At 46.6% G+C, this 13,165-nt stretch overlaps 1 non-coding gene across 1 annotated transcript; it reads left to right on the forward strand.

Moving 5' to 3' along the window:
* Positions 1-6,871: 6,871 nt before the first annotated feature.
* On the forward strand, positions 6,872-6,978 carry LOC145511779 (U6 spliceosomal RNA). The gene has a single exon (XR_014058160.1). It is a non-coding gene; the product is annotated as a U6 spliceosomal RNA (small nuclear RNA).
* Positions 6,979-13,165: the final 6,187 nt, after the last annotated feature.

The raw sequence follows: 13,165 nt of genomic DNA on the forward strand, positions 1-13,165 counted from the left end.
CATTGCTCTGGTAATGGTCACAGCTACCTCTTGACTCATGGTCCCAGCATCTTCCCAGGTATCTCTGCCTCCACACTCACCTTCCACATAGTCCCAAGTTCATGTTTTTCAATGTTGTATCTGATTGTGGCATTCCCCATTCCAGTGGAATTAAATTCCAGTCCTCAGAGCTCTTCATAGTCTGCTCCTGATGACTTCTTAAAATTCTCTCTCCCTTTCAGCCACATCAACCAGACCCCTTTACATTTCCTTTATACCCTTAAAAAATATCTTCCGAAAAGAAAAGAAAACAGAGATACAAAAATATCTTCTAAGAACTGAGTCTTGAAAAAAAGGTAGCTAGAAAGCTGTAAGTTCAATCTGAGATACTGTTAAAAAACAGAAAAGTCTAATTCTTAAAAGCATGTTTGAAGGCCTTGCTGTTAAAAAAAAAAAATCCATCCTATTCAACTGAGGTATTTAATTGAGAAAAACCTAATTTATGAGCTTCATCAAATGGGAAAGTGTCCACATAAGAGAATGGGTGTCAGTGGTTTGAAGTATAATCCTGGGGACAATAATGGAGCCCTTTTTAATTTTTTAAAATATTTGTTTATTCATTTATTTATTTTTGGCTGCATTGGGTCTTTGTTGCGGCATGCAGGCCTTCTCTAGTTGCGAGTGGAGGCTACTCGTTGCAGTGCACAGGCTTCTCACTGAGGTGACTTCTCTTGTTGTGGAGCACGGGCTCTAGGGTATGCGTGCTTCAGTGCTTCAGTAGTTGAGGCTCCTGGCTCTAGAGTGTGAGCTTAGAGTTGTGGCACTCAGTTGCCCTGAGGCATGTGAGATCCTCCTGAACTAGGGATCAAACTTGTGTCCCCTGCATTGTCAGGCAGATTCTTAACCACTAGACCACCAAGGAAGTTCCATGGAGCACCCTTAAGAAAGGCCATGTCACAAATGATCTGATAACACAAAGAAGGATAATTGAGCAAATTAACATGAACATCAACAATTCTGAACCAAAAAAAGTGATTCAGGAGTCTACATTCAAATGTAAAGAAGTTTTAAAAATACCCTAATTAATTTATTGCACTTTTATTTTTCTGTTTATGAATGCACAAAAATGATATATGATCTTTTAAAACTATGAGTAAATCTAAAGGAGCTCCTTATGTAAGTTTAAAATTAAAAATATAAGTAATTCAGAAAAAAATCTTCCAAGATCTCCCAAAGATTCAAGAATATTACAAATCTACAGACGAAAATATGTAACCAGCAAGTCCAGAGATCAGCCAAACTCACTGAGGGAGGCAGGGTTCATTTAATTCACTTCTACTCTCAAACTGGCCTCATGGCTTGCCTTTGCTCCTACCCCAACCATGTTGGCCTGTGATCTGCCTCAGGTCACTTTAGCCTTGAGAAGTCTCCCACAGGAGGTAACACTCCACACAAACTAATGTGTGCCCAGCGGTGGCTGGTATGTAGGGTTTAGGAAATGTTGCCTGAGGTCAGGGGCCCTGTGCTATGGCTTCTCCCCTGCTTCAGCCAGCCTGGGCCCCAAGGCCTTGACTTCACGTGCATCCTCTCTAGCCCATCACCCCTTGACCTTTCATCTGGTAACCATTTCCCCCTAGAACCCTGGAGGGGATCCAATCATGAGTGGAGAGTGCCCACTTGTTAGGTCCAAGCCTGGGCTCTGGCCCCAAGGTCACTCAGCTGTCCTCTGCTTCCTTGAGCTTGCAAGCCCATCCCTTCCCTCTCACTTCCTATCTCTGGAGAACACAGAGGTACTGGGTGGGACCTCTCTTAATTTCCTTCCCTTCTCACTTAAAACATAGCTGAGGCCTCTTGCCTTTCCCTACATGTCTCAAATATTAAGGGGTTTCTCATCTGCTCTCTGGGCCACGCATCCCACTATGGCCCCATTCAAACACCCTGTACCTCCTTGCACCTCCTTGACCTCAGTGACCTCTCATCATTATTGTACCCTCAACTTTCCCCTCCCAATCGGCTTCTTCCCAAAACATTGTACTTATTCAATGTTATTCATTCAATAAGACATTGAATAAGTTTCAGTTGATTTACTCATTCAGTCCACAAATATCTGTCAAGCACCTACTCTGCACCAGGCACTGGGAACACAGCTGTGAACGAGTCCTAACTTCTTGGTATGTCTATTCTAGACAATGAGAAAGATGGAGGTATGGGACTAAAAAAACAAATCAGGCAATTTAGACTTTATAAGGGTGGGAAGGAGAGGGAGGGATAGATTGGGAGTTTGGGATTGACATGTACACACTGCTATAGTTAAAATAACATGCTTTTCCATAAAAAAAGAAAATGAAAAGACTTTGTACCACTGGCATAAAGATAGATCTATTGAGTCAGTGATAGTGAGGTGGACGAACCTAGAGCCTGTTATATAGAGTGAAATAAGTCAGAAATAGAAAAACAAATATCATATATTAACATATATATATGGAATCTAGAAAAATGGTACTGATTGACCTGTTTGCAGAGAAGGAATGGAGATGCACATGTAGAGAAGGGACTTGTGGACACAGAGGGGAAGGAGAAGGTAGAACAAATGGAGAAAGTAGTGTTGATATGTATACACTATTGTGTAAAATAGACAGCTGGTGGGAAGTTGCTATGTAACACAGGGAGCCCAGCCTGGTGCTCTGTGATGACCTAGAAGAGTGAGGGGAAGGAGGTAATATATGTATAAGTATGGATGATTCAAGTTATTGTATGGCAGAAACCAATACAACATTGTAAAGCAATTTTCCTCCAATTAAAACTAAATTTTATTAAAGATCTATTGGTCAATGGAATTGATTGAGAATTCAAGAAGAAACCCACGCTTCTATGGTCAATTGATTTTTTCTTTTTCTTTCTTTCTTTTTTAATTAATTAATTTTTATTTAATTAATTTGTTTAAATTAATTAATTAAATTTTTTGGCCACACTGTGCTGCATGTGGGATCTTAGTTCCCCAGCCAAGGATTGAACCCACACCTCTTGCATTGGAAACATGGAGCCTTAAGCACTGGACCACCAGGGAAGTCCCTGATGTTTTGGCAAGGGTGCCAAGACCATTATTGAAGAGGAAAAGTCAGTCTGTTTAAAAAATGCTGTTGGAACAACTGGTTATCCACATGCAAAAGAATGAAGTTGGATCCCTACCTCATACTGTAGTAAATTAACTCAAAAGTCCTAAATGTAAGGGCTAAAACTATTTCATGGGATTAAACAATGGTTTCTAAGATATTACAAAAAACTCAGCAACAAAAGAAATAAAAACCAAATAAATTCGACTTCATCAAAATTAAAAGCCTTTGTATTTCAAAGGATACTATTGAGAAAGTGAAAACACAAGTCACAGAATAGGATAAAATATTTGTAAATCTTATATCCAAAAAGGACTTATATCCAGAATACATAAAGGATCCTTTTAACTCAATAACAAAAAAAGATATTACCCAATATAAAAAATGTGCAAAGAATCTGGATAGACATGTCTTGAAAGAAGATAAACAAATGGTGAACCAACACAAGAAAATGAGCTCAACATCACTAGTTCAGGAAATGCACACTAAAACCACAAAGAGATACTATTTTGTACCCACTAAGATAACTACACTCAAAAAGGCAGATAATAAAAAATATTGGTGAACATGTGGAGAAATTGGAACCCTCATACATTGCTGGTGGAAATGTAAAACGGTACAGCCACTTTGGTCACATTCTTCAAAGAGTTCCTGATAACTCCTGAAAAGGTTAAACGTGGAGTTACCATATGACCAACAACTCCACAATTCCACTCCTAAGTATATATGACAAATAAATGAATTCACATGTCCAGGAAAAATTTTGTACATGAATGTTCACAGCAACATTGTTTATAATAGTCCCAAAGTGAAATCATCATTGAAAAACAAAACAGCAACTGATAAATTAGATGGTGGTATATGTATATAAGGGAGTATTATTCAGCTATAAAAAGGAATGTAGTACTGCTACAAACCACAACATGGATTAGTCTGGAATACATCATGCTCAGTGAAAGAAACCAGACATAAAAGACCGTGTACTGTTTGATTCCATTTATATCAGTTCAGTCGCCCAGTCCTGTCTGACTCTTTGCGACCCCGTGAACCACAGCATGCCAGGCCTCCCTGTCCAACACTAACTCCCGGAGTCCACCCAAACCCGTGTCCATTGAGTTGGTGATGCCATCTAACCAGTTCATCCTCTGTCGACCCCTTCTCCTCCTGCCCTCAATCTTTTCCAGCATCAGGGTCTTTTCCAATGAGTCAGCTCTTCGCATCAGGTGGCCAAAGTATTGGAGTTTCAGCTTCAACATTAGTCCTTCCAATGAACACCCAGGACTGATCTCCTTTAGGATGGACTGGTTGGATCTCCTTGCAATCCAAGGGACTCTCAAGAGTCTTCTCCAACACCAAAAAAGCATCAATTCTTCGGTGCTCAGCTTTCTTTATAGCCCCACTCTCACATCCATACATGACCATTGGAAAAACCATAGCCTTGACTAGACAGACCTTTGTTGGCAAAGTAATGTCTCTGCTTTTTAATATGCTATCTAGGTTGGTCATTAACTTTCCTTCCAAGGAGTAAGCGTCTTTTAATTTCATGACTGCAGTCACCATCTGCAGTGATTCTGGAGCCCAGAAAAATAAAGTCAGCCACTGTTTCCATTGTTTCCCCATCTAATTGCCATGAAGTGATGGGACCGGATGCCATGATCTTAGTTTTCTGAATGTTGAGCTTTAAGTCAACTTTTTCACTCTCCTCTTTCACTTTCATCAAGAGGCACTTTGGTTCTTCTTCACTTTCTGCCATAAAGGTGGTGTCATCTGCACATCTGAGGTTATTGATATTTCTCTTGGCAATCTTGATTCCAGCTTGTGCTTCCTCCAGCCCAGCGTTTCTCATGATGTACTCTGCATATAAGTTAAATAAGCAGGGTGACAATATACAGCCTTGACGGACTCCTTTTCCTATTTGGAACCAGTCTGTTGTTCCATGTCCAGTTCTAACTGTTGCTTCCTGACCTGTATACAGGTTTCTCAAGAGGCAGGTCAGATGGTCTGGTATTCCCATCTCTTTCAGAATTTTCCACAGTTTATTGTGATCCACACAGTCAAAGGCTTTGGCATAGTCAATGAAGCAGAAATAGATGTTTTTCTGGTACTCTCTTGCTTTTTCGATGATCCATCGGATGTTGGCAATTTGATCTCTGGTTCCTCTGCCTTTTCTAAAACCAGCTTGAACATCTGGAAGTTCACGGTTCATGTATTGCTGAAGCCTGGCTTGGAGAATTTTGAGCATTACTTTACTAGCGTGTGAGATGAGTGCAACTGTGTGGTAGTTTGAGCATTCTTTGGCATTGCCTTTCTTTGGGATTGGAATGAAAACTGATCTTTTCTAGTCCTGTGGCCACTGCTGAGTTTTCCATATTTGCTGGAATGTCCAAAATAGGCAAATCCACAGAGATAGAGAGTAGATGAGTGGCTGTTAGGGCCTAGGGGAAGGGAGGGAATGGGGTGTGACTGACTGCTAATGAGTACAAAGTTTCTCTTTAAGTGATGAAAATGCTCTGGGATTAGATAGTGGTGATGGCTGCACAACTTTATGAGTGTATTAGAAACCACTGGGGAATTCCCTGACAGTCCAGTGGTTAGGACTCTGTGCTTCCACTGCAGGGGACTCAGTTTGATTCCTGGTCCAGGAACGAAGATCCCACAAACTTCAAGGTGCAGGCAAAAACGATTTTTTAAAATTAATTAAAAAAAAAGAGATCACTGGATTGCACATTTTACTTATTTATTTACTTATGTATTATTTTATATACTTTTCTATATTTTGGCTGCACCACATGGCTTGCAGGATATTAGTTCCCTGACCAGGGATTGAACCTAGGCCCCCTACAGCGGAAGACCAGAGGCCTAACCATTGGACAACTAGGGAATTCCTGGATTGTACATTTTAGAAGGGCAAATTTTATGGTATGTGAATTATATCTCAATAAAAAGAAAATAAAGAAATAGGTAGGGGAAAATCAGATAATTTCAGGGAATGGTAATTGCTGTAATTTACCTCAACAGGAAGATGTAACAAAGTGACCTGGTATCAATTGGAAGTCCTCAAGTTGAGGGAGGAGCCAACTCTCTTCTTGTCTGAAGAGAGACTCTTGAACTCAGATAGAAAGAGTCCTGGCAGAGGTGGGAATGGAATCTTCCAGACACAGGAACACAGACCCTGAGGTGGAATAGTTTACACAAGACTGAGTCCCTTCTGCCTTTAGAAAAAGTCTGCCCTCCTAGCCCCTCTCCAACAGCCTCCTGTTCTACATGGCCACTGTTTTCCATGGTTTTAGCCTAAGGTCTTTACCTGAGGGCTGTGAAGATTTTCACGATTATTTGGAGCATGGTTGTTTTTCCAATCATGGTTTTTGCCTAAGGTTGTCACCTGGGGCATGTGAAGATTTTCCAGATTTTTCTGAGCTTAGTTGGAGTTAAGGGTACAATTTCCCAGACCTTTAACTTCCATTTGAACCCCTTGATTTGCCTAAGAAAACACCTCTCTTCAGTTCCTTCAGATGGCTTCCCACTCAGGAGAGACAAGCCATATCCCACCCAGATGAATCTCTGTGGGCCAAGCACTCCAAAGAGAGGGTGCTGGAGAGCCCTCAGAGCTTCCTAAGGACTTACTTCATCCAGTAAACTCAGGTCAGGGCTTTAGCCTTGTCTGTCAGTCCTAGAATTAGAACCCAGCAAAGGCATAGTTGTCATGGGGATGCATATTATAACATGCTGGTTTTAATTGAGAACGGAGTCAAATCTTTTCTGATCGAAAATCAGTGTGAGTGCTTGCTTCAGCAGCACGTATACTAAAATTGGAATGCTACGGAGAAGATTAGCATGGCCTTTGTGGAAGGATGATACGCAAATTCATAGAGCACTCCATATTCTTATATTAAAAAGTCAGTCTCAGTTGGCTGAGGCATTTGATGATGGGACCCAATTTTGCCATTTTAGACACACGAGAGACATTTTCTATAAATTGATAGAGCTGAATCTACAGCCCCAGGGCTTTATGATGTATTTAAAGCACATATATAGTATGAGTGAGTGTTAGTTGCTCAGTCGTGTCCGACTCTTTGTGATCCCATGGACTGTCTTATCCCACTGGGCTCCTATGTCAAGGAATTTTTTCCAGGCAAGACCACTGGAGTGGGTTGCCCTTTCCTTCTCCAGGGGATCTTCCTGAACCAGGGATCAAAACTGTGTCTCCTGCAGCTCCTGCATTGCAGGAGAATTCTTTACTGGTGAGCCATTTAGTGACTACTGGGTGTAAACTCTGAGCCTTAGACCACTTGCCAGAACAAGACACTGCTTCTTTCTCAGCCTCTGTTTTCATATGTAAAATAGGACAATATCCTCTTTTTGCAGGGAGATGATGGGTGGGTGGGTGTAAAATGGTGACCCTTAGGCAGGCAGAAGGTACAGCACTCTCCTGGCCACCAGCTGCAGATCTCCTCCTTCCTCTGACTTCATCCCCCTCCCCTCCCAGAGCCCAACATTGTTCCACATCCCCCCTTTCTCCCCTGGGAATTAGTACCTTCAGGAGTGCTTGTCTGGAAGCTAAGGGTGCATCTGAAAAATCAAGTGGTCAGAGGACAGGTTTAGAATGGAGGGAAGACTGACCTGTTGGGTTGGGGAGCCTGGTCGCATCTGAAGCAGGTGTCTCATGGGCAGCTGCTCTGTGCGAGCCCTCCTACCATGTCCTGCCTACATTGACATATTCAGTCTGCCCAATGACCTCATTTGTGAGGCTCAGGAAAGGGAAAAGACTTGCTGTTAAGTGGCCCCGCTGCAGTTTGAACCCACATCTATCTGACTCCAGATACTATAGGCTCTCATACTTTCTGAAAGTGTCATCTGGCACAGAGGCCTGAGTGTTCCCCAAACATCCCTGAATCCTTTGAGGGATGGTTTGACATGACCAGGTGGTCCATGTGAAAGTGAAAGTCGCTCAGTTGTGTCCCCCTGGACTGTGGCCTGCCAGGCTCCTCTTTCTATGGGGTTCTCCAGGCAAGAATACTGGAGTGGGTTGCCATACCTTCCTCCAGGGATCTTCCCAACCCAGGGATCAAACCCAGGTCTCCCACATTGCAGGCCGATTCTTTACTGTCTGAGCCACGTGCCATAATTCTTCTGTCATTTGAAGACACAGACTTAGAAAAGAGGTGAGCATTAGGAAATGTTTCCCCAGCACTTACTCTGATCTTCACAGTCCTGGACTTGGTCACCGGTGATCATAAGGGGCTCACCAACTGGCTTGGACTAGATATGTAAAGCCAGTAGTTACAGCAAGGGCTCATTCAGGAAAAAAAAATGACTGTCTGCCAGGGAGGAAACAGGGAAGACTTCTAGGAGGAGAAATCTTCTAAACTGGGCTCTGAAGCATGAGTAGGGGTTTGCATGACAGGGGAAAAGGCAGAGGGGTGGGCCTGAGCACAGGATGGATGGGATGTGGCCTGTCCTGGCACAGTGATACACTGGGCAGCCGGGACATTGATGAGGGCAGGAGGGCAGGGATTAGAGGCCACTACACTCAAGGCTTTCCAAAGAGAACAGTTAAAAAAGAGAATACTTGAAGGTGAAAACTTGAATCCTTGGGGCTAGGGCTACAGGGTCAGGTTAGCTGACAGAAACCTGGTATTTTGGGCAGGAAGGAAATTGCTGGAGGGCTGTATGGCTCCAAATGTCAAACCTTCCTCAGTCTTAAGTGGAACCCTGATCCAGTTCTGGAGAAACCACTCGGTGGGACAGAAAGTCTTAGACCCATCACAAGGAGTGGTTGTCTTATTCACCAGAAGTGTTTGGGACTAATCACCACAGGCCTCCAAACCTCCCCACAAAACCTGGCTATTTCATCAGAATGCATATGCTGCTCTTGTCCAGCGTGGATGAAGAGCTTGAACTGGGAGTTGGGGTGGGAGTTCAGCTCTGAATAAGTCACACTTCCTCACTTCCTCCCTGGAAGATGGAGATAACAAGTGTGCCCATCTCAGGAGTAGATGAGAAGTGTCTTGCAGAGTAGCCAGCACAGAAGAAGAGAAGCCACAACTGTTACTGTAACAAAACAGTTCTAGCATTCCCCAAAGCAAAGCCCTCTTGTTTCTAGAGGAGGTATCCATCTCTTCTGGGCACTGCTGGCAGAGTGAGCTTTCAGCTGCACAGATGAGATTCTTAATCTGCTTCTTAACCTTCCATGGCTCCCTACTGCCTTTCCAGTTAAAAGCTGAATTCTTTAGCTTAAAAAAGAAAGTCCTGAATTGTCAGATACCTGTGGCTTTCCTCATCTTCCTCTGAGGCCTCTTAACTGCACTCATCACCTCTACTTCTCCCACCTTGCACTAGCCTCGAACCACGCTGAACTGTGGTCAGTCCCTCCAAAGCCCGGTTTCTGCTGCAATCTCTAACTTATCCCCTCCTTTCCAACCTATTTCTGTATATCCTTCTGAGTTCCCTCTGAATGTTACTTCCATGGAAGGCCTTCTCTGACTATCTCTGAGCCCTCCTCAGCTCCCCCAGCACCTCTGGCTTCTCTCTCAGTGTTCAGCTCTCTACCTTGTTACTACTTCTCTGCTTTTCCCACAAGACTCTGAGGGGGAACACAGTAAGTATCTGCTGAATCAATGCATACCCTTTTTTTTCCCTTCCTAATTACATAGTTTACAACCCCATGGACTATAGCCTGCCAGGCTCCTCTGAGGGGAATTTTCCAGACAAGAATACTGGAGTGGGTTGCTATTTTCTACTCCAGGGGGTCTTCCTGACCCAGGGATCAAACCTGTGTCTCCTGCATTGGCAGGCAGATTCTTTACCACTGCACCACGTGGGAAGCTCTATCTGCTGAATTCATGAATGAAAGGGGAGGGCAGTTCTAAGAAAAAAGGAGTACACTGGCAGAATGTCTCTACAGGTATCTCTTTCAGCAGGTTACCAGTATCGGTAATTTACACATGAGGAAACTGAGGCTAAGGTAATCTCACTCTGCCCACCACTCAAATTCCAGAGTCCTTGTGTGCAAGGCACTGTACTGGGCCTTCTCACCTTCTGTACCAGAAGGTGTGTTTGCCAGGAGCAGAAGACGTGAAATGACAAGACTCTGAGACCTTGCAGAAGGGCTTAATCTTTCGGGCCTCATTTCTGCACAGGGCTGCTAAAGGTTTAAAGGAACTCATGTATGTCAAGTGCCCAGCACCGTATCTAGTATACTGCATAGACGCAGCAAGTATTTACTGATTCTAATCTCTGTCTTAAGGATGGGAGGCACAGGCCCAGAAAAGTTCCTTGTGCTAAGACAAGGAGGGCAGGCCACAGCCCTATCCTTTCTTCAAGGAAGGGACCTTTGAGTCATTCTAGGAAGAAAGTCCAGGAGGTTTTCTCTGGGATTCCAGTCTTTTCCCTAAGACCATCACCAGTAAGCTGTTCATCCCCAGCTGCCTGTCCTCTTTTAGCTCCTATGCCTATTCTGTGTGGGGCAGTGGGAAAGAATCCACCTTCCAATGCAGGAGACGCACAGGGGACTTGGGTTCAAACCCTGGGTTGAGAAGATCCCCTGGAGGAGGAACTGGCAACCCACTCCAGTATTCTTGCCCAGAAAATAACCTATGGACAGAGGAGCATAGCGGGCTACAGTGCATGGGGTTGCAAAGAGTTGGGCATAACTGAGCACGTAAGCACTAGACCTATTCCGTGGGGCCTGTGAAGTTGGAGAGAGAGGTTCGTATAGGTCAGTGATGTGTAGAGGTCAGTTCTGGAGGAACCATTGTCCTTGTCCCTCTTCACACCTTCGCACCTTTATTTAAGTGTTTTTTCCTAAGGCTGGGGGCTTCCTAAGGTAGGGATCTCATCCTTTGTTTCCCCAGCATCTAGCAAAACTGCCTGGAATACAAAAAAATGGTTGCTGAAAGAAGCAGTGAAACATATCTCAGCATTTATCAAGTATGTAGTCTGTATAGGTTCCAAACACCTTTGCCTTGCAAGAGCCCCAGAGCCACCCTGTGCATTGGAAACCACAGGTGAGGAAACTGAGGCTTGTGGCTTTTTAACCGAGTGGCTCAAGGCCATTGAGTGGCACCTCACAGGCCCTCAGGATGGTCATGGGAGAGTAAAGGGTTGCAAGTAATCTGAACTGGGGCAGTTGATAGGAGGTAACTGTCAGTCAGGAATGACTAGTTCAAAAGGAGTCCCAGGTGGCGCTAGTGGTAAAGAACCCGCCTGCAAAAGCAGGAGACATGAGATGCTGGTTCGATCCTTGGGTTGGGAAGATCCCCTGGAGGAGGGCAACCCACTCCAGTATTCTTGCCTGGAGAATCCCATGGACACAGGAGCTGGGCAGGTTACAATCCATACCGTGGCATAAAATCGGACAGGACTAAAACAACTTAGCATGCACGAAGGAAGAAGAGCCAGTCAGAGCTCCCCCATTGAATTGACCAGAAAGGATTAGCAGGAGTCACTCCTTAGCAGAACAAAGGGCGGGTCCTTGTAGGGCGGGACCCTGGAGTGTAGACTCAGCTCTTCTTCGACTACACTGCCAACCTGACTATGCACTTGGGAACATTCAGGATACCTCATTCTCTTCAATAGAAGGAGGCCGCCTGAGGTCACAGTGCTTCCCTCATCACACTGGTTCCAGCACTCAGGTGTGGTAAGGACCTGTTGTCTATCTCCTTGGCTGGTCTGTGGGTCTTGGAGGGAAGGAAGCTACGGGCATCCTGAGCTCCAAGTCTACTGGAGCCAGTTTCGGGGTGAAGGCTGGGCAAGGCTGAAGAACGGAATTTGGGGAGCCGCAAGCGAAAGCCAATACCGCGCAAGAGAACGCCAAAAGTGCTTTTCTCCCAGGTGGGCTCGCTGTTAACAGATAGAAGGATGGCGGGTAAATACTCCACTGAGGCAATAATTATGCACATTTACTAAGCCCTAGGAGGACTGGTAGTCACGTGGCTCTCGAGGGCGGCGCCCTCAGCTTTGAGATGGAGTTAACTCTAATCACAGAAGGCTTTCTGGAGGAGGCGGAATTTTTATGGCGGTCGTTTGTGATTTTCTCTGAACATCGAGGATGAACTTAGCATTCTAGGGACCAAATAGGTATCCAGGTGAGCTTTCTGTTGCGGAGCACGCCTGGAGGGGGAGGGGGGTCAGAGTTGGATCGGGTTAGGCAAAGGACCTGGGGGAGGTCGGCGTCGCGGGGTCCTTATTTGGGTTTCCCCACCTGCCCTCGCGGTGTCTTTGGTGATAGGTCAGTGCTGCGGGGCCCCGGGTACTGGGTGCAGGCCTCGAGGTGCCAGGAGCCCGAGGGCAGAGCGCCCCAGACCAGGAATTAGGCGAGCAGTCTTGGCGGGGACAGCCCGGCGGTCCGCCCTCCTAGCGCTGTTCCGCCGGGGTCCCGATGCCCGGCCCGCAGGGGCGAGGCGCGCGCTCCCCGGGGAGCAGGGCTGCGGAGCAGGCGGCCTGCGCGGGGCGGAGGTGGCACGAGAGGGCCATCTGCCTGGGTGCAGAGAACTGCAGCGTCCGCGGTGCGAGGCTCGGCCCCTCCGGGCCCCCAGCCCGCGTCCACTGCCCCGCGCGCACACACCTACTGACGCCCGCCCGCGCCCCCGGCCCGAGTCCCAGTGCCAGGCCTAGACCCGGACTAGGCGCGGGAGGCGGTGCAGGGATTAGTGGACCCCTCCCCCAGCGCTCCCCTCGCCCCGCCCGGGGCTGCGAGGACCCCTGGGCCCGGGGGTGACGAGGGAGCTTCGTCCCGGCGGTGCCCAGGCTGGGGACTCGGCCTCACTGGGCGGGAGCCGCACCGCGGCAGGCCGAGGTGCGGGCGCGCTGTCAGATTGCTGCCCGGCTCGGGTACGGGGGGTGGGCTCAGCGCGGGGGTCGCCTGGCCTCATCCCCCCACGGAGGCCAAGGCTGGGCGGGCAGTGCCCGGGCGGGTAACCCGACCCGACCCGGCTCCTGGGAGCCGCTCACCCCGCACGGCCGGGCAGGGGGAGGAAGAGGAATGGAGGGAGGGGGAAGGGAAGGGATGGTGGGTGAGGGGCTGTGGGGACCGCAGGGCTGAGTCCCCGGCCTGTCTGCGCTGCTCTAGGGCG

Source organism: Giraffa tippelskirchi, chromosome 6 (assembly GCF_054371585.1).
Source record: "Giraffa tippelskirchi isolate mGirTip1 chromosome 6, T2T-mGirTip1v1.2.pri, whole genome shotgun sequence".
NCBI classification, from domain to species: Eukaryota; Metazoa; Chordata; class Mammalia; order Artiodactyla; family Giraffidae; genus Giraffa; species Giraffa tippelskirchi.